Source organism: Trachinotus anak, unplaced genomic scaffold, assembly GCF_046630095.1.
Source record: "Trachinotus anak isolate AG129_WGS33_773 ecotype Australia unplaced genomic scaffold, CSIRO_AGI_Tana_v1 ptg000005l, whole genome shotgun sequence".
NCBI classification, from domain to species: Eukaryota; Metazoa; Chordata; class Actinopteri; order Carangiformes; family Carangidae; genus Trachinotus; species Trachinotus anak.
Genome location: NW_027273856.1, coordinates 21,267,243 through 21,286,803, shown reverse-complemented (window position 1 = coordinate 21,286,803; position 19,561 = coordinate 21,267,243). Strand labels below are relative to the sequence as shown.

At 42.5% G+C, this 19,561-nt stretch overlaps 1 long non-coding RNA gene across 4 annotated transcripts in view; it reads left to right on the top strand.

Annotated features, from left to right (window-relative positions):
- The window catches only part of LOC139621919 (uncharacterized), a 43,904-nt gene that overhangs the window by 22,188 nt on the left and 2,155 nt on the right, over window positions 1–19,561 (top strand). For 3 of the 4 annotated variants that reach the window (XR_011691111.1, XR_011691110.1, XR_011691113.1), the window contains 2 exons: window positions 2,625–2,683; window positions 19,354–19,554. This is a non-coding gene — a long non-coding RNA (uncharacterized lncRNA). Of the gene's footprint in view, window positions 1–2,624; window positions 2,684–19,350; window positions 19,555–19,561 lie in introns of all 4 variants that reach the window. The other variant, XR_011691112.1, reaches the window with a different exon arrangement.

Genomic DNA, 19,561 nt, shown 5'->3' with positions numbered 1-19,561 from the left:
GATCAATCGATAATGAAAATAATCATTAGCTCATCTGTTTAGTCTCTTAACCTCTTGATTCTCTCTCTTGCTTTGAATAGCACTGCTATTGCTATGAATACATCTGCTGAAGAGGACAGGAAGATGTGGTTGAAAGCCCAGAAAGGCTAGTAAGAGTTTTGTTTCACATGATGGTCCCAAACATCAAAAATGCACTTCCATGCTCAAATGTATTAATACTATCTATTATTATTGGATCCGTCTAAGAAAAATGCTCATGGAAAGTGTTTTCAGCTTTAGTCAATGTTGGTGCCCCACGTTTGAGTAACACACCTATCACATCTGTTTTTTCAGAGATTAAACCTGCTCTGCTCTTTTGGCAAAGCCGTAACTCTTTTGCCTCTCTGTGCAACAAAAACTCTGTCCTACCCACTGATTCCCCACCAGAGACATCCCCTGGCTCCCGTCCCCTCCCTTCCCCTCCGACGTTGGTACGATCCAAAAGCCCGGCGGTTTGTTTGCTTGGGAAAGGAGAATATCCTCTGAGGTCAAGTCAAACAGGATGTGCTAGAGTGTGGTCCTTCTCTCCTATTGGCTCTTTGTAATAACGCTCTCAGTGGGGCTAACACACACACACACAAACACGTATGACCGTGTGCACGCGTGTGTGCACATACACATCTGAAATGCCATACCTAACAACCACAAACTTCGTTTTGTGAAATGCCTATCTGACAGGCTATCCAGTTGTATTTACCTTAAAAGAGGAGTTTGTGATTAAAGCAGCGTGCAGGGAGCAGGCTTGTTTGAATAAGACGCTGCGTTGGGAAAATGTCAAACACTAACACTAATAAACAGAAACTGTTGCAGATGAAGACACCACTTAGTGAAAGCAAGAGCGGGACAGTGCAATCAGACGAATTGCTGCATCAGCAACTGGCCATGGCTTACTTGAAGTCACAGATTTCTTTTCACTCCTAACCTCCAAACAGAGTTCACCAACAATCCTGGAAGTGTTTGTTAAGTCAGTGTATCTAAGCAAATATAAGATTTTGTTATTTTTCGAAAGAATCTCCCGAACTGCAGATGCCACAAACCCCAGAAAATCTTTCGCCTGCTTCCGGCTCAGAGCCAACAGAGCAGGAGAGAGACAGAACAAGCAAATTTCAATTGTTTATTTGCTGTGATCAGCAGTCAAACAAATGAACGACAGATAAGGTTTGCTGATGTAGAATATTTTCACGGAGGATTATCTGGATCAGTACACTTTTATTAATTTGCTATATGATATATAAAAAATGTTTCAGTCTGATCACAGACCTGATAGAGGCCATACAATGAAAAGTTTATACTATTCAGGAATGTAATGTGAAATGAATCACTCATCAGAATGTGATCTGTGTGGTTTGAGTCAAAATGAAACACTTTGCCTTGGGCAATATTAAGCAATTCTCTAGTGCAGTGGTGAGACGCATTATTTCCATTTGAAGTCTTGTCAAATTTGATCAGTGGTCGCACAAATAAACAACTGCACGTAGTGACTGGATGAATAAACAGACATAGGAACGAACGGTAAGAGACCAATCTGGAGTCCTCATAACTAGTAATTACCCTGATGTCATATAGTGTTTACATGCACACAGAAACGGGCTTGGGTTAAGTTGTTTATGGATGTGAGTGGCCATCTGACACGTTTCTTTTATATTTCACTCAGTAGATTTTCATCATGGAAACTGACCCACTTCCAGACTAATGTGTGCATGTCTTCACGTGAATAATGAAGATGTGCGTCCTGATGAAGTCTTTCACCATCAGGATGAAAGTAAAGTAAAATGCAGTGTCTAACAGTAACCACATATGCAGGCTCCTGAAGCAACAGCTAGTTCTGTTATCTAACCGGTGCCTGTTTTGTGTGACAGTCAGCCTGGAGCCTAACACAGGCAACGCCTGAAGGCAAAATAGTGGTCACATGGTGCCTGCCATTGGCCTCATCTGCAAGTTATGACTCAAGGCTTGGTGGGCAAACGATCAAATCTAAGTTTACAAAATAGTGCAGTTTTATAACAAATTCTCTTTAAAAGTACAGTTAAAATCTGAATAAATAGACACAGTGTTTGCCAAAACTCTGAGACTACTGTCTCAGAGTTTTTAGTATTTAGTATGTCCTTTATTCTCTGCTATGGAAATAAATAGTACTTGATATTAGTTGTATGCTGATGTAAATGGTAATAAGTTAACCACTCAATCTCCTTCATCTTTTATATAGTTGATTTTGATTTGAGGGAGTTAAGCAGAAAAGACTAAGTGCCAGATTTATAGTTTCAGTACAGCATAGGAGACAAAATACTTTAATACTGCAGTCCTGAACATGACCCCTACCATGTAGATACTGTATGGTGTAGATCTACTTTTGGTCTTTTGGTTGTTTGTTAATTCCACTACAGAGATGGAGATGGAGATTTTCAGCTGTGCACAAATATCACATATTATGCATATTAATACTGGATATGTATGCAGGACAGTTTCAAAAGTTTCTGAGTATATTTCTGGCTTAAGACATTGTTCCTGCATGTTGTCATTTAGCTTAGGTAAACTGGAGATGACTCAATCACCACATATTCTCATTTTGTTTTTTCCATTTGCAGACCCACATCTCCCGTGTTCTGCTTGAGTTCAGCTGATGACGCCACCATGTCACTAAAAGGTTAAGTCTGTCATTTAAAGGTTATAGTTGCGAGCAAACTCATAGGGAGGAAAATGTGCATTTAACTGACATCACCTGTGGACTGGATGATGTGATTTGTAACAGTTCTCCCAAGCGGACAGCATGAATATTTGTCCTTTTATGGAGACAAAGGAAAGCGATATTGAATGGGATATTGGACCCATGAGGTATGGCTCTATTAGAACATCCTAATAGGAGACCAATGGCTAGGAAATTGAATCAATTAGGAAGAAGAGGTCAGAGGAAATGACCTCAGGGTCAGTGAACCCTACCCTCAGCCACAGGAAGGACTCAGTCATGATGCTGTCCACTGGAGCTGACAACCTCTAGAACTTATATCTAATGAAAGGAGCTAACTACTTGCTACCTAATAACTTGCATTTATTAGGTCTGTTTATTAGGACGGTCCTGCCTTTCTAATGAAGATTTACACCCCAAAGATCATCTTTTTTCAGAAGATTGCAGCTCTCAACCCCCTGATGCCTGCATCTGTTATGATGCAATGCAAAACCTTATTCCATCACTTCATATCAAACTGTTACAGTAAATGAGAAATAAACAAATCAGATAGGAGTCATCCCTTAGGCTGGGTGTCTGGGTGTCTGGTCTGCAAGTGAGGGGCTCAGCCGCTCTACTTAGTGCTGATTAGTCCAGGAGCTAATGAGGGCCATAGTTAGACCTTGTGCTTTCCTGACCTGTGTAAGACTGAGGAAGGCTGGGAAGAATGATCTGAGGAGCACTCGCAGTGAGCGAATATCAAAAAGCCCCGCTACTTGAGAAAGTTTCCTCAATGCTGAGTGGCCAACAACTGAGCTGAGGAGCTGAGGATGAGATGAAGGAAGTATGTAAGGAAAACTGTCCTGAGCCGGAGGATGAGAGTAATGATATTTCTGTTTATCTGCAGAGATGGTCCTGCGGTATTTTTGGATGGCCGCTGTTTTTTCCTCCGTAAATTCCAGGTTCCGGCTGTTTTTCCTTCTCCTTGTTCCCAGCCTGTGAATGCAGGGCCGCTTCCTCTCCCTCCTTCCTATTCTGAGCCTCTGATTGCATGGAGGTGGGGGTGGTTAACAGGATAGAGAGTATATGTGTTTGTGTGTGTGTCTGAGCAGGAGGGAGTTATGCATGTTTTTAATGTGGAGGAAGGGAATATTGCAATATGTATTTTTTCTGTCAGTCGGTTTAAACTAATGAAGGCGTGTGTGTCTCGGGTGCTGGGTGTGGAGGATGTAACCATTAAAGAGATCAGCGTGTCAACTGTTCCCCAAGTGGTGCTTTCTCTGATCCAGCTGGCGATGGGAGGTGTGTGTATGTGTGTGTGTTTGTGTGTGTGTGTGTGTGTGTGTGTGTGTGCACTCTATGGCCTACACGCTCCTCTCAGCACGGAACAGACAGATGGATCCTTGCTTTGGCCAATGTTGTCTGAGTCTGGCTTCTGATCTAACTGTACAGTCCTGCTGCAGGCCAAATTACTCTGCATCTTTCCCGCTAAATTAACCAGCACTTTATCTAAGTGACAAGCTGCAAACACCACGGACAAAAAGATGAATGCATGTAAATACCAGGTTTGAATCTGTACTGCACAGTTATATATGATCATAGTCTATTTCCTTGAATTGCATTTGAGCATCGTGATATTGACTTTTCATGTGGTTGCATGTCAAGCAACAAATATCACATAAATAGCATGCAGCATTTGTTCTGTTGCCTTTGGTTGCCATGCAATCGCACATGTTGATACAACATTAATCTTGGTAAAGCGATTTATTTGACATCTTGGAACAGGGTTATTGGACTGGCGTCTTATCTGCTGATGTCTTAATTTTGTGCTCTTTACTAGTTTATAAACTCTGCTCTCTTGGACGAGAGAAAGCAGCGTGAATATTTATGTGCATTTCGTTGCAAAGTTAAAGAACAAATGATCTTGCTGGGTTGTTCTGTGATTTTCTTCCAAATGGAAACATTTACATATTTGAATATGATATTTGGAACTTTGTTTGCCAAATGTTATTGTGAACACATGAAAAAAAAATTATGGCTTGCACAGAATCACATTTTTTGTTCAAATCTGTGAGCTCGCTGGGAGTCACGAGGCTTCTCAGTATCACCTCAGCCTCTATTATTTCTGTCCTTTCCCTGCATATAAATAAAGGAGGGTATATTTCTCCTGTCGCACAGCACAAACATAGAAACACATGACTCATATTGTACATAACACAGGACAAAGTACAGTTGAATTAGTATTTGAGTTTCAGGGAAGTAAAGCTGAAGTGCAACTGAAAAAAGAGAAGTTCATAAAAGTGTAGCCTCATTCATATGACTGTCAAACTGTCAGTCAGCATCAGATAATTTTTTATTAGTGTTTGTGGTCTTAGACATGGTATACTTTGTCCATATTAATTAGTTGAAATATTTCATTGTATTCTGAAAGCAATAGAAAAAAAATCAGCCTACCAGCCTGTCTAAAGCTCTCTAATCAACAAAATGTATCTTGTTTGTTTTATCAGTTGCCTTTGTGCGGACTCAGGCCACTCTACCCTCAGCCTTTATGCTAAGCTACATTATCCTGCTGCTGCTGGTAGCTTTACATTTAGTATCAGTGTTCTCATCTAACACACAGCAAGAAAGCAAACTAGCATAGGCTATTTCCCAGTATGTCACACTATTCCTTTAAATTGTTCCTACTAATGTCAACCACATTTGGAGCAGGTGATACACAGTAGTAGGTTAAAGGTGAAAGACAAAAAGACGTACGTGTGTGTCCTCTGGTCCTCTTGATGAACAGCTCAGTGTTGACATAAAAACAAAGGCACACTGCAGCCTGCTCCTTTGTTTATTGCACAACAAGCCACCCAAACCACTGCCATATTGGATTTTTCCTCTGTCTGCAGTTTTTAGCTTCATGCCCGAGCTATGTTGTTAAATGTAGAGTGTAAACACACTGACATGTACTTGAACACACACACACACACACACACACACACACACACACACACACACCGTGTCAGGCTTGCTGTTTCACTGTGGGGGAGGTCTCCCATTTATCTTGTCCTGTCTCCAGACTGCACTTGAGTCTTTTACGCAGCCTGAGTTATCAGATTTATAGTTTGATGAATCTCTCCAGAACTCCCAAAGCAGATGATTTCCCTTAAGACTAGTGAGGTAAACAGCACAGCAGTGTTCCCCCAGTTCTGCTTTTACTATCGTTTGGCTTTCATGCTCAGGAAAGTGCAACTATAAATTTGTACAACTATTGTTTGTGTTTTTCCCATCAATCTCACACAGTAAATCTTATTTTTTGCCCTTTGTCTGCTTCCTCTTAGGGACTTTCAGGGCTGTTTGGGCCGACAGCTGAGATGCTTGAACTCTTTTTCATTCTGGTTATATCTAGACGGGAGATAGAGACTGTAGCATTTGCTGGGGATTATAAAAAAATGTTTCTTCCCTAGACAGGCAACGTATTTCTGCTTCAAAAGATATATTCTTATCCTCTTCGCCTATCAGACGGTTGTCTGGAATTTCCAGCTGAAAGTAAAGTGATAGCGACGGCGCTATCTGTGTTTAGACTGTAAATGTTTATGAGGGATACATTTTGGAGTGTAGCAAAAAAACAGACCTTTTGTGTATGAGTTTGTGTGCGTGTTTTATTGTATGTAAGCACGCATGAAGGCCAGAGTTACGGGTTAGAAATGGATAAATAGGCAACTCACCACTGCAGTGTTTGTTTCACAGGGATAGAAGGAATTTGTCTTTTCCTGGACTCATACATCAATATGGCAGATGTTTCCTAAAGGATGGATCATGAGGCCTTTCAAAAGGATTCACAAACTACCTTAATTGCTGTTTGTTTTGTCTCCCTTCACCCCCCTCGCCTCCCCCTCCCCGTTCTCGGTCTTGCGTCAAACATCTGAGGAGCATTTTGAAGAACAAAAAGGAACTCATATTGCTGCTGTGTATTTGGCTCTCTGATACACACACACACACACAGGGAACTGGGTATTGTTTCCAAGCTTTTATCCATCCCCCATTTGATCTTCGTTCCCATCCACAGTCTGAAATGTGTTCAGCCTGCACAAGCTCTCCCATTTTAAGTGAATAGTGAATCCCATTCATGGTGTTTTTCCATGCCTGAGATGGGTATTGGGTGCTGATAGGATATCAAGCACACCTAAGTGCTTCCCTTTCCTCCCTCTCTTTATTTTCTTTCCTTTTCTCATCGGCCTCTGCCTCTCTATCAGGCCCCCCACACATGCTCTGTGTCACGTCCTGTCGCGAACAACAGCCCTACCTTCCCTGGAAGGCTTCCATAGATCAATCCTCTACATGTGTACAGCACTGATGGAAAACTTGGAGAGAGATTTACTGTGGACATTTTTTGGGAGACAGCAAGATTAGTCATGTTTTAACCCTCCAACCTTCATGTTTTCTCCCATTCTCCACCCTTTTCCTTCTGATTCACACATACAAAGACCCACTTATGGATGCATCATCTTTTTTTCCTTCTTTGCCTTTCCATCCCCCAGTAATTTACACTGAAACAAAAGCAAAAGATCCTGATTTTAACCTCTCATGTCTGTGTTTGTTGACCTGCAGCCATCTTTCAGCCCTCATTATCATCAGGTAGGACTGTGTTTGTTGATGTTGTCTTGGTAACAACATGGATTGCCAAGAGTCGTCCAACCACTGCTGAAAAGGAGCAAGACCCTGAAGGTTTATGTTTTAAAATACCCACAACTTTAAGACGATTTGTTTTATCATGGAAGCTTCACCTTGGACTCTCCATTCATTGAATAATTTTTCAAATTGCGAGATCTGTCGAGGTTGTACAGTGTGATGAGCAGTGTCATCAGTCAAGCTCAAGTGGCATATTATCCTGAGTTGTCTGTCTTCGGATCTACAAGCTGGAAGGGCTTACGTACGGGACAAGCTGAATCCTGACTGGCATCTTGGGTTCACGTTCAACAGGGAAAAGGAGGAATGACTCAACATTTGTCTGAAGTCATTCTCTAGGTGCACAGGAAGCTCAGTAAATGCAGCACAATAATGAAATAAAGTCCAAAATGGGGCAGTAATGCACATGACTAACCGGCATTGCTTTACATGGCACCAAGGGGAAGGAATTAGCTCATTGCGCAGTGAAAAGTATACTGAGTAATTGGACTATACGTGAGTTAAGAGTATAGTTTATAGCCGCTGCCAGCCCCTCGCCCTCTCTGTGGCAGCGGTGATTCATGTGATTGAGAAGAGTGTGGGAGGGGAAGTGGGGTGGAAGGGGAGGAAGAGAGGCAGGAAGTAGGGGGGAAAAGCTGGTCTATCAACGAGGCCTGATAATGGCGACCCACAGGAAACTGCTGAGGAGGATTTTCCACGATGTCGCACAGGAGCCCTGGCACTAGAGCTGACTAACACACACACACACACACACACACACACACACACACACACACACACACACACACATATATATATATATATATATATATATATATATATATATGAATGCATTTTTTTTACCCCTTCCCTATCCCCACCCCACCTCTAATCCCACACAAACAGGGCCACACACGCCCACATGGGTGTCGTGTAATACAGCAGTGTCCCCTCGGCCAAAAAACATCTTCGCATCAACCCTCTCAATCAGTGTTTTTTAGTTGATCGGCAGATCTGTCAGCATGCTCTCCTTATCTCCTATTCTAGCTGCACCTGCTCCATTAGAGCACCGTGCCAGCTCCCATCCCAGGCCTTGTCATTGGCTGGGGGCTCTCAGGACCACAGAGCGTATTGCCCAATAAACAAGATGAAAAGTGAGTGTACACAGAGATAAAGGTGGCCCTCGTCTCCCTCCTAATCTGAAACTTAAAGCTTAGGTCGCTCGAGCTGAGCCGAGCTGAGCCGAGCCGAGCTGCGCTGTGTCTGATCTCACATCAAAACATATTCTTCAAATATGAGACGTAGCCAACGAAGCACAGTAAGAGAAAGGTGTCCAAAAGGACCTTGGCTCCCCTCCAGAACAGTCTGAAAGGAGAGCGAGGAGGCATGTGTGTTAATGTGTGTGTGTGTCGAACATGTTTGTCCCATACTCGGACAGGGAGGGGTCCTTGTTTTCCTTCTGCTCTTCCCTTTGGTTACACTGTTGTTTCCCAGGCCCCCCCCGTATACAACACATCCCATTAGGAAGGCTGCTGCTGAGAGACCTCCTCGTCTCACACACATGCACACACACACACACACACACAAACCCAGGAGGAAAATCAATGCTGAGAAGACCTTGCTTCTCTTCCTATGGTGCAGTCGTTAGGGAAATGGAGAGGCAGTTCCATCTGCGTACGCCTGCTGCTAACGACATCTTTAGGCTCTCCCTGACGCTGGTTAGCTGCCGCTGCTGTTTTTCCAACCACTGGCCATGGTTGGAACATCAGCCGTGGTATATTTCCCCCTCATTAACATAAACAGCTGCTTTTTGAACGTGTGCCAGATGGAGATTTAACTGTTAACAATTCCCTCACCATCAGCTTATTGATATTTAATGTCTGTTTTAATGGATGGGACACTTTTTCCCGTCCATTTTCTCATCAGCTGTCATGCTGTTCAGTTAGCCTTCAGGGGTTTTTATGATCATTTGTATCGAATGTGAGCTCAGTTTGGTGTGTGTGCCTCATCCCCAGTTCCAGAAGCTTGCCATTCTCAGGATGTCCTGTAGCGTAACCCCCGCCCCCCCCCCCCCCCCCCCCCCCCCCCCAACACACACACACACACACACACACACATACAAACAGACACAAACAGACACAAACATGCACACATACTTCATTTGAGCCTCCCCCCCTTCTCTCTCAAAACCCAGCTCCTTATCTTCAGGGTCCAGGCAGCTGCGTGTTTGTCTGTGTGTGTGTGTGTGTGTGTGTGTGTGAAAGAAGGGAGACAGACGAAGTGTGTGTGCGCGTGTGCGTATGTGCATCCATGTGTGTAAGTGCTTTAGTGTGTGAAGGCAGAGAAATAGGTGTGAAGTACAGTCACCGAGGTTGCCTTTCAAGTTCTCCTTCCCCCTGTGACTGTGGTCAGGAGTCGGAGCTGGGAGGGAGCAGGATTAACAGCTGCACAGGCTCGGTGAGTCTGTCGGTTACAGATGAGGGAAGGACTATGACTCGCTCCAGACAAACGTCTACTCCAGTGAGCAGTATCACAATCAGAGTTCATCCTAGGACTTTGTCTACCAGCAGAAGAGTCCAGATGATGTCATTTTACACACAGAATGAAAAACCTGACAATAAAGAGTCAATGTGGGGATTTACAGACTTGATCATATCTTAGAAAAATGAGAGAAAACTCATTTTAAATGTAATTATTCATTATATACATATTCTATTTTTTTTCTATAATGGACATTTTTATTACATTTTTTCTTATCTCCCTGATTGATTTACATGATTTCCCATTGAGATTACATTGGGCCTGGGGATTGTTGTATACTGTTACTGGAGTTTTAGTACTGATACCAAAAGCAAAACTGATTTGATGCCTGCAATGCTGTTTATATACAAGTACCTTGTTTATCTTTAATGTGATCAAAGAATAAATAAACATCAGCACAGTTCAAATCAAGTTTAATTGGCATGAATGTTGTTGAACAAGATTCATGGACCTATTCATTCAGAGTCTGTAGCTCTGTGAAACTGCACCTAGGCACAGCTAAATGCTAACATTGGCACGCTAACACGTTCAGATTAACAATGCGAAGATTCTGATGTTTTGCAGGTGTAATGTTCCTAATGTTCACAATCTTAGTTTTGGACACAAGCCAGAGTATTGAACAAAGTGAAATTTTGACATGATGCTGACGCTAGATGAAAAGTTAAGATATCACCAAAGTAATTAAAATTCATCCTGAGTGGAAAAATTCATGGCAATCCATCAGTAGTTGTTGAAACCTTTCCAGACCACAAATATCAACCTGCTTGTTTGCACTAAGGGAATAATCTGGTGATCCTCATGGTCAGTAAAGCCCCTTCTCCACTGGTCAAAAGACTCGCATTCACACCCGACGCAGGTATGTATGTAAACACAATACCTGGGTGAACCCACAAATTTTTTCGCCCCTCTTCCTGCTGTAACCTCTTTCAGTGCACACAGACACTGTAGTCAGACCTGTCACCTGCCCAGCCTGGAGCTGTTAAACCAGAAACACTGCAGCTACATTGTGCTTGAGAATGAAAGAGTTAGCAGCAGCCTCGAAACAAGTTTTAAAAATACACAATGACTGAATGAAGTGTCTCACAGGGAGGGTCTGACACTTTTACACGAGCTCAGTCCGAACAGAAAGGCAAACTCGACTTTGCAGTGGAAAAGGGGTCGATTGACCCTTATTAGCAGGTTTACCCGCGTTTAAAAAACCTCCTTATACCTGCTAATTTTGGTGAAAAAAGGGGTATAAGATGCACCCTCTGGAGACCTTAATATCCATACAAGATTTCATGGTAATCCATCCATAAGATATTTAAGTCCAGATCTGGATACTAATTGCATTTTGTTGATATCTGTCTGTGTTTGAGCTGCAGCTCCAGCATTTTATACTGGAGCTGCTATAGCATACACAACTTTTCATATTTCAGAGAGGTCAAAGAGACAAGTGCTGACAGAAACTGTGTGCAGATGGTTTATCTCAGGTTGCTGTCATCCATCAAGGAATCCCTACAGTATGTTCCTACATCTGTATGTTTGTAGTGCATTAAAACATTGACTCCAGCTGTTTACAGGCAGAGTGAGAGATTCAACATGGATTCATGTGGCCTTGACACAGATTAGGCGGGTAAGAGGGGGAATCATGCCATTTAAATAAAGCAGAAAGGCTTCTACCAATAAAGAAATGTGATTCTCCAGTGCAATATGTTGTTCATTATATATGTTGTTCATTGTTCTCCAATGAAGACATATAGGAATGTCACTTTTTCAAGTCCTACGTGTGAAAGACGTGATGTTACCAAGTTGGCTCTACTCTGTTAGTCACACTATCCTATGTTTATGCCTTTGTGTATCCTTCTTTGCACACATCCCTAGTTGTTTCTACATGTCTGATTTTCTGTTTACTGGATTGTTTGGGTTCACAAGTCTTTGATTTTGTAAATTGGTGCATTTGATGTTCTCTTTTCTCGCTGTACGCCTCTCTTTTGACTGAGGGTTGTTTGTGCTCTGGCGTGTTGCTTTTCGGGTTGTTGTAAGTTTGTGCAAGGATTCGGGGTCGCTTGTCCGTGTTATCTGTCACTTTGTGTCTTGCTGTGATTTCAGATTGTTTGTCCATGTTTTTGTCTTGATTATTATGGGATGCAGCTTGCTGCTGAGCCACTTCCTGTTTATTGCCCTCATCCTGGCCCCGGGATCATCACTGACATCACAAGGTTGTTTACGGTGTGGGAACCAAGGTAAGCTATATTTACCAGGAGTGTGAAGCCATCTCTTAACCTTTGACCTTATAAAAGTCAACTGTAGTATTTTCTATATTAAAGTGCAGCTGTGAGAGAGAGGAAATGCGGTGCAGTGGATATGTGCTGCAGTGTGTTTCATCAAGTGCACCCCTGGAGTGGATCTAAACATTTGTCAGTGTCTTTCAGTGTGGATCAGAAAACGCTGACTAAAAGAAATCACTCACACCTTACTTGAACTTGTAGCCAAGTGATAGCATGTCAGTCTGTTTTTTGGAACCTAGTACAATTTATGAGAATGTCCCAGAGCAACATATTTTACATGTCTGAATCTTGTTCAGACACCATCTCTGTCAGAGGTCTGCAACCCGTTCATAAACTTTACTACAGTGTATAAACAATTAGCTTGTCTACTTAGCACACTTGAGAATAGTTTACACTTTTCACCACATCCTCTTTTCTTGATAACACGATAACTTTGTTCCATTTTATTTTCTAATATATGTATACATTGAAGTTATGAAAGGAAAGCTAACACTTTGCATGAGAAGCCCGCTGGCCATTGTAATACCAAGCTCGTAAATACTGTTTTGACAGGGGTCACTCACTGCAGAGTTTGGAATGTGCATTTTCCAAAAAGCGGCCAGGATACACAAGAAAACATGTGTCTGCAGCCCACTGATAAAATATAGTTTATCAAAAATATATGACTTAACTAACTGCATACTTACAAGGAATTTTAGTCAAGTAAGCAACTAAATGGAATAGTGGGAAATTTGGGGAAATATGCTTATTCGTTTCCTTGCCAAGAGTTAGATGAGAAAATCAATACCACTCCGCTGTCTGTGCGTTGAATATGAAGCTACTGCCAGTACCGTGTTAGCTTATCTTAGCACAAAGGCTGACCTAGTGTAACCCCTTCTGTAACAATTAAACAATATAGCATGTTAATTAGTTCACTTTAGAGGGGCTGGAAGGCAACTTGGTTATTTTTAGACAGAGCCAGGTTGGCTGTTAGCAGTCTTTGTGCCAAGCTGAGCTAACAGGCTAAGAGTAGTGTCAATCCTCTCATCTTAAGTGATATTATTTCTAAAAACATTAAAATGAACTATTCCTTTAAAAAACAAAGCAAAATGTGGCAGATGAATGGTTGCCATATGAATCAATTCGGAATTAACAAATTTCGTGGATGTATGATTTGATAAAAAGACGATATGTATAATAGCAAAGTAAGAGAAATAGCGGTGCAGTTGTAAAACAGGATGGTCGTGAGTTGCAGGAGAAAAAAGAGAGACAGAGGTAATGAGCAAATGTTTGGCAGCGCAGCGTCCATTCTCAGTCACAGCGCAGGGTGGAGACCGTTTGCTGCCTCAGTGCCAACCAGGCCGAGCGCCGCGCTGCCAACTTCTGTTAAAACAAAACAGAGGAGTGGGGCGCAGGCGCCCCCCCCCCTATTTTCCTCCCCCTCCTCCTCCTCCTCCTCCTCACCCCATTTCCTCAAGATCGCAGCCAGCTTCCTCTGTCATCTCTAGCCTCGTCTTGATCTCATCCACCCCTACTGCTCACCCTGCACCAGGAGGAAAAATAAATCCCTACTTATGACCTTTTGGAAGATAGATTTTTCATATGGTGAGAAGGGAGTTGTCAGTTATTTTTTTATGCAGTGCAGGACTAAATATGTTTTCATCACATCAGAATTACCCTTTCAAGATCAGACATCCTCGAATTTAAAGGTTAAATGTTCGACAAATCAAATACCAAGTCACCTTCTCACATTTCGTGACTGTGCTGCCCATATTGCCCATATTATTGTCTTTATCAGCATGTTTCGTTGTCTTCCTCTGAAGCGAAACTTTCAAACGATGCCTGCCAAACTCCCACTTTCACCACTGAAAATATATTGCTTTTGATGTAGTATACAGTAAATTATACTTATTGATGTAACCACAAATAACAGTTTTATTCACCTTATTCCTCTCTTACTCCCTGCAGTAACTACGCACAGCATGGGATGGAAAACAACGCCTAATTCTACATAAGTCACTATAAATTTCTTGAAAACATACTTTCAATATTTGTCTATAATGCATGTCAGGATGCCAAATCCTCCCTGAGAGAGCCATGAACACTCAGTGCCACGTTTTCCCTGCATTCTTTATGATCTTTCTAGAACATCAGCACAGATTTTACTGGGGTTTTATGCAAACACTCCAGGTTCACAAGGACACATAAAATAGTTATTGTGTGAAGCAGGCAGCATATGCTGCACCAGGGATATAATGTTACTGGCAAGGCTATTAAAGCAGCACAATAGCATAGTTTTGTAGCGGCTGTAAATGAATTATTACCTGGTGCTTTTTACCCTCCTACGCAGCAGTGTGAATCAGCTGCTATAGTTTCACCAGATATTGACTTTATTTTAAATTAAGGGATCAATGTATTCAGAAGACAAGCCCTCTAGAGCTTTGCTTTGGTTTCTGTATAATCATGAAATCCATTTGCGACTAAGGGGTGCAATTCCTGAAAAACTGACATAAGTGAAATTTGATAGAATAATAATATACAACATATTTTGTGATATGGCTGATATGGTCCCAGGGCTTCTCTTAAATTATAATTCTGGTTAATTCAGCTTCCCACATTCATAATTTGGTTATCATCTCTGTTGGGTATGATAAAACTACACACCAATTCCAGCAATATTGCTGAGATTGCTACAATAACAGGAGTCAGATGATCAGCCAAAAGCCAAAAGTTTAACCAGCTCATCAAAAGACTGAGGTAGGTATAACTGAAAGTGACCACCAGGAAGTCTGAACTGTGATGGATGTTTACAATGGACAGTTAAGCTTTTTTCTTCCAAATAAATTTAAAAGAGAAGACATTAGGGTCCAAACCAATTTTTTGATATTTCCAAAACCTCACTTTATAGATGTTGTATCTAATAGCATACAGCCTGTCATTAGGCCACCCAGGCCTGTCCCAGCTGGGGTCTGCCGATCGGGGCCAACCACAACCTTGTTAGCAGCTTCCAGAGCGCAACATATGCGTAGAAGGACAGCAAATACTTTGCTTTATTTCAGCTTTACTTCCCTAAAGTGGCCTGAAAGAGCCACACTGGGGAAGTGAAGGTTTGCGTGCCAATATCACATCGTCTATTACAACAGCTGATTAGTCTGATTAGTTTTTATACAAAGAGCGGGAAGGGGCAACAATGTAATAATGAGCAGGGGATTGAAGTTACTTTACTACAGTTCACTTGGCAGAGTGAGTGCCCTGTCTGCACTCCCAGCTGGATGGTGTGACTGGCTGTTTGGACGCGTGATTTGAGGCCACGCCTCCTCTTCCTCCATCTAACTAATCAGCTTCAGGAGTCGTAGCTGAAGTCGCCATGGCGACAAATGCTCCTGGTAGCAAAGGTTTCCTCTCCCCTCTTACCTTCCCTCTCCCTCTCTCTTTCTCTCTCTCCCGCCGCACTCTCGGCCTTATACCTCCAAGCCTGGGAGCGGAATTCTGGGAACATTTTTCCATGTGAAACAGCGAGGGTCAGTGCAGGGGTGTGACGCCACGGCATTGTTCCCGCTGCGAGGAGAGGAACCGTGCGCCGTGAGGCCAATTCCTGTCCGCTCCAAAAAAACAGTCACTTTCTCACACCGCTTTCCTTCCTCCGCCAGACAGCTCAAAACAATCCCAGAGTGTTTGTGGGTACGAGGTACAGTGGTGCAGGCCAGAGAACAAGCGAACAGAAGGAGCAGGAGAGGGAGATTCAAAAAAAAAAAATGTATTAAAAGAGGAGGAGAAAGAGGTCTTTTTCTGCTGGTTTATCCAGACTGTTTATGGGCCATTGAAAACAAACAAAGGGGAAAAAAAGATCCCACTGTGCTCAACTGACACTCGTGCAAACAACTGGCGGGCTGACATTATATTACCCTAAGTGGGCCTGAGCAGCCGGCTGTTAGCCCGCCTGCCCGGGTCTCAGTATAATCTGTTTTGTTGTAAAAACAATGAAACGTTCTTGTCATAAAAAGTGATTGCTGCTCCCTCGGCCACAAGTTTTTCATTTTTTCCTGTCACCCACATTCTCATAAAAATTCATCTGAGCATATTCAAATGGTTCCTCTGGGCAAACTCTGATTAAATCTAATTTGTATTGGAGAGTTTGTGCATGCATGAGAGCGTGTAAGAGAATATTTAAATGTTGCTTTCCAGAGCATCTTCAGCTTTTGTTGTCGGCCTCTTTGACTTGTGGCCAAACCCATTTTGTCCCATTTCACCATAAATAGTCCCTGGAGAGCCAAACTAGTGGCTATAATCATATCTTAGAGACATGACTCAGACATGAGACCATAACTCAAAACTAAAAGACTGAGCCCTATTTCTGTCGACAGCAAAGCTACTATTAAAGTTGTGGTGATGACACTAACAAAAGGATGTGCTTCTGTTATCACATGTAATTAGTTATTTCCTATGCTTTGTATAAATTGCAGCATTGGCTTTCTTTCAGGCCTCCACAAAGTTTTAGTGAAACCAGGAAGACGTCTAGCCCACTTTAGGTCAGAATGAGCAGTTACTCGTCTTTGGTTGCAGCCCTCCTCAGGTCAGAAGTTTAATAAGTTCCAAATGTGCGTCTCTGTGTCCATATGTGCGCTGTGTATTTAATAGGGGATGCAGCCCTGCATACGTGCACCTCTCGGCACTGGCTCAAAGCACCCCCTCCCCCCCCACTATTCTCATCCCTAACCCCAGCCGTCCCCTCTCACGACCCCCTCGAGAGCCGTGATGGTCCCATTGTTTTAGTCTGCTATGCAATCTGCACGTATGGACACCTCACATTCCTGCCTGACTTATCATACTTCATTCATGGTATAGAGCCGGTGCAACGGCCTGGCTCTGTATTCGATGTATGCTTTCCTTTTAATACTTTCTTCAAGGTTTATTTGACTTTTTCTTCGTGCTCCTGTTTACCTTCTTTTTTTTTCATGACAGTGTTTTTTTTCCTACCTGTTTTGTCCAGAATGGAAACTGAGAGCATGGAGGAGGAGAGAAAATAGCTACGGCTGCTCTCTAGAGTTTCCTGCCTGTTGTCAGGCTTGTCTGTGTGCGTGCCCTGTCCTCCGTCCTCCTTGGCCCGCTTGTCCTTTCCACCCCGCCTCTCTTGTCTGAGGATGAGTGTGTGTGTGTGTGTGTGCGTGGGCTGGATGTCTGGGAAAGCCTCTGACACAGCTAAGGGAGGAGATGAGCAACAGGCCCTAATATAGTTTGCAAGTGTGTGTGTGTATTTGTATTTGTGTGTATGTGCGAGTGTGATGTGTATCATTAAGGAAGCACCTGTCCCGTGTGACCGTCAGTTCTGTTGCGTTTATCTGACCCCTCTCACATCAGGTGGCTTCCTGGTTTGCGTCAGATGCTGCTCCCCAAGGCCTGCTGGGATTGGTTAACATAAGCTCCTCCTGTTCCTTTGCTGGTGTTCATTGATCTTTAGAGGGTTGTTACCTCCCTCATACTTCTTCCAAGTCCCAACACAGATCAGAGGATTTTTTTTCATTCATCCTTCACAGTATTGAAACTGTTAGATGAATGGAAAATGCTTGGATTTAACGCATTTCATACTGACTTTCAAAATAGCCTGAAAACTAAATTCATAGTGATTTCTGTATCAAAATACTATAATATACAAATTTCATTATTTTTATTATTTCAAAGCTGCACTCGTTAGCATGTCTGGCTAACAAGCTTACCACCTGCAGTTGCACCATTAGTTCTGTGGCAAAGGAGCACATCATTAACATTAACTAACTTACAATAATTTGTAAGGTCACAGTGTAGGTGTATATATGAAGAACCCATTTCCCTACTTAGATGCTGGTCCTGGATGCTATCAGCATTTCTTGTATTGAATTTTGGGAACTTTATACTCCTATGCGTGCCAAACACAGTTAATCCTCATCATAAAAGCTGTTTGTACCGTTAAAACATTACATGTGTACAATATGAACTAGTATTTAAGCTAAGCTGCCAACCAGGGTTATGTTTCAATGAAATTTATGGACAATGCTTGAACTGAGTAGCACAGGCTGCTGCACAAGAAAAATGTTTATTTACATGTTTTTGACATGGATGATGGGACACGCAGCTTTCATGTCCTTCAGCATGCTTTCATGGATGTACCCATCAAGTGTATATTTAAGGCTATGTGAAGTTCTCATTTTGAGAAGAATCACCTGGAAACATTAAAAAGTCAAACCGAACTCATACTCATGGAGCCATTGCTAGCTTCATTAGCTAACTAGCTCATTCAATTCGCCAGCAACAGTTGTCATCCCAGGCAGCAAAATCGATGATTGCCAGATAGAAATGAGAAGCCTGCCTTTGTCCACCTGTATTGGAACCATGGACCTATTGTTTTAAGAAAATTACTAAGAATTTCGATGAGTAAATCTACTACATTATCACCGTGAACTGCACAACTGTGTAAGAATGGAAAGCCTGACAGGTGTAGCAACAATAGCTGAAGGAGGCAGAGATTAGCAAATGGTCAGTGGCTGGTACCTGCAAATGCCTGGTTCTTAGTCCCATATTTGCGTATTGGTCTTTCTAATTATGATTTCAGGTAAACTAAATAGCCTCATAGAAATACTACACAAGCTTCACAGCCTTTCTCTAACTGCAGTCACTTTAAAACCCCCTGAAGACACAGCACAGATTTCCTCAACCCCTGCGATCCTTGATTCTTTACAACCTCCATCAAAGACTGTCTTCACCTGGTAAACAGGACACTCATGTCCTATTCCCATCCGTCTGCTGATTAGTCTGCCGTCTTCCCCGCTGGCTCGTTCCCACATTACACTTTTTGGATCCCACGTACTGTTTCCTATAAGGAATGCAAGGACGTATTGCATGTCAGCCTTCTGAGGATTTTTCTTGCTTTTGTACTGATTGGACTTTTTGAATATAATTTTATAAATGTTGTTATAAGTTTGTCTCTGACTGAGTGGAAAGCCCAGTGTTATCTCTTCTTCACACTCTTCTTGTTATTCTATTGTGTTATTCATCATGTGCACTCTTTCTCAGTCTCCTTCCCCTCCTCTTTCTCTCCCTCTCTGTTTCTGTTTCATGGATATATCAGTCGTATACAAAGCCACCACAGTTCTTTAAATTAGTCCTGCATACAGCAAATCTACCCTGTTTTTTAACCTCCTGCCAGCAAGGTTTTGAACTCTGTTTGTTTACCAGCAGGAGTCTTTTCCTTGATCCGTTCAAAGGCGGCCTACTGTAGTCTCTGATCCAAGCCCAGGACGAGAGCAGCTGGGTTTCTGCACACATCATTTGGGGAATTAAATGATGGTGGGAGAACAGAAACAGCAAACAGACTCAGCAGCACCCCCCACCCACCCAATCTCCACTTCCCTCCTGCGTCCACCCATCAGTCACAATCAGGTACTTG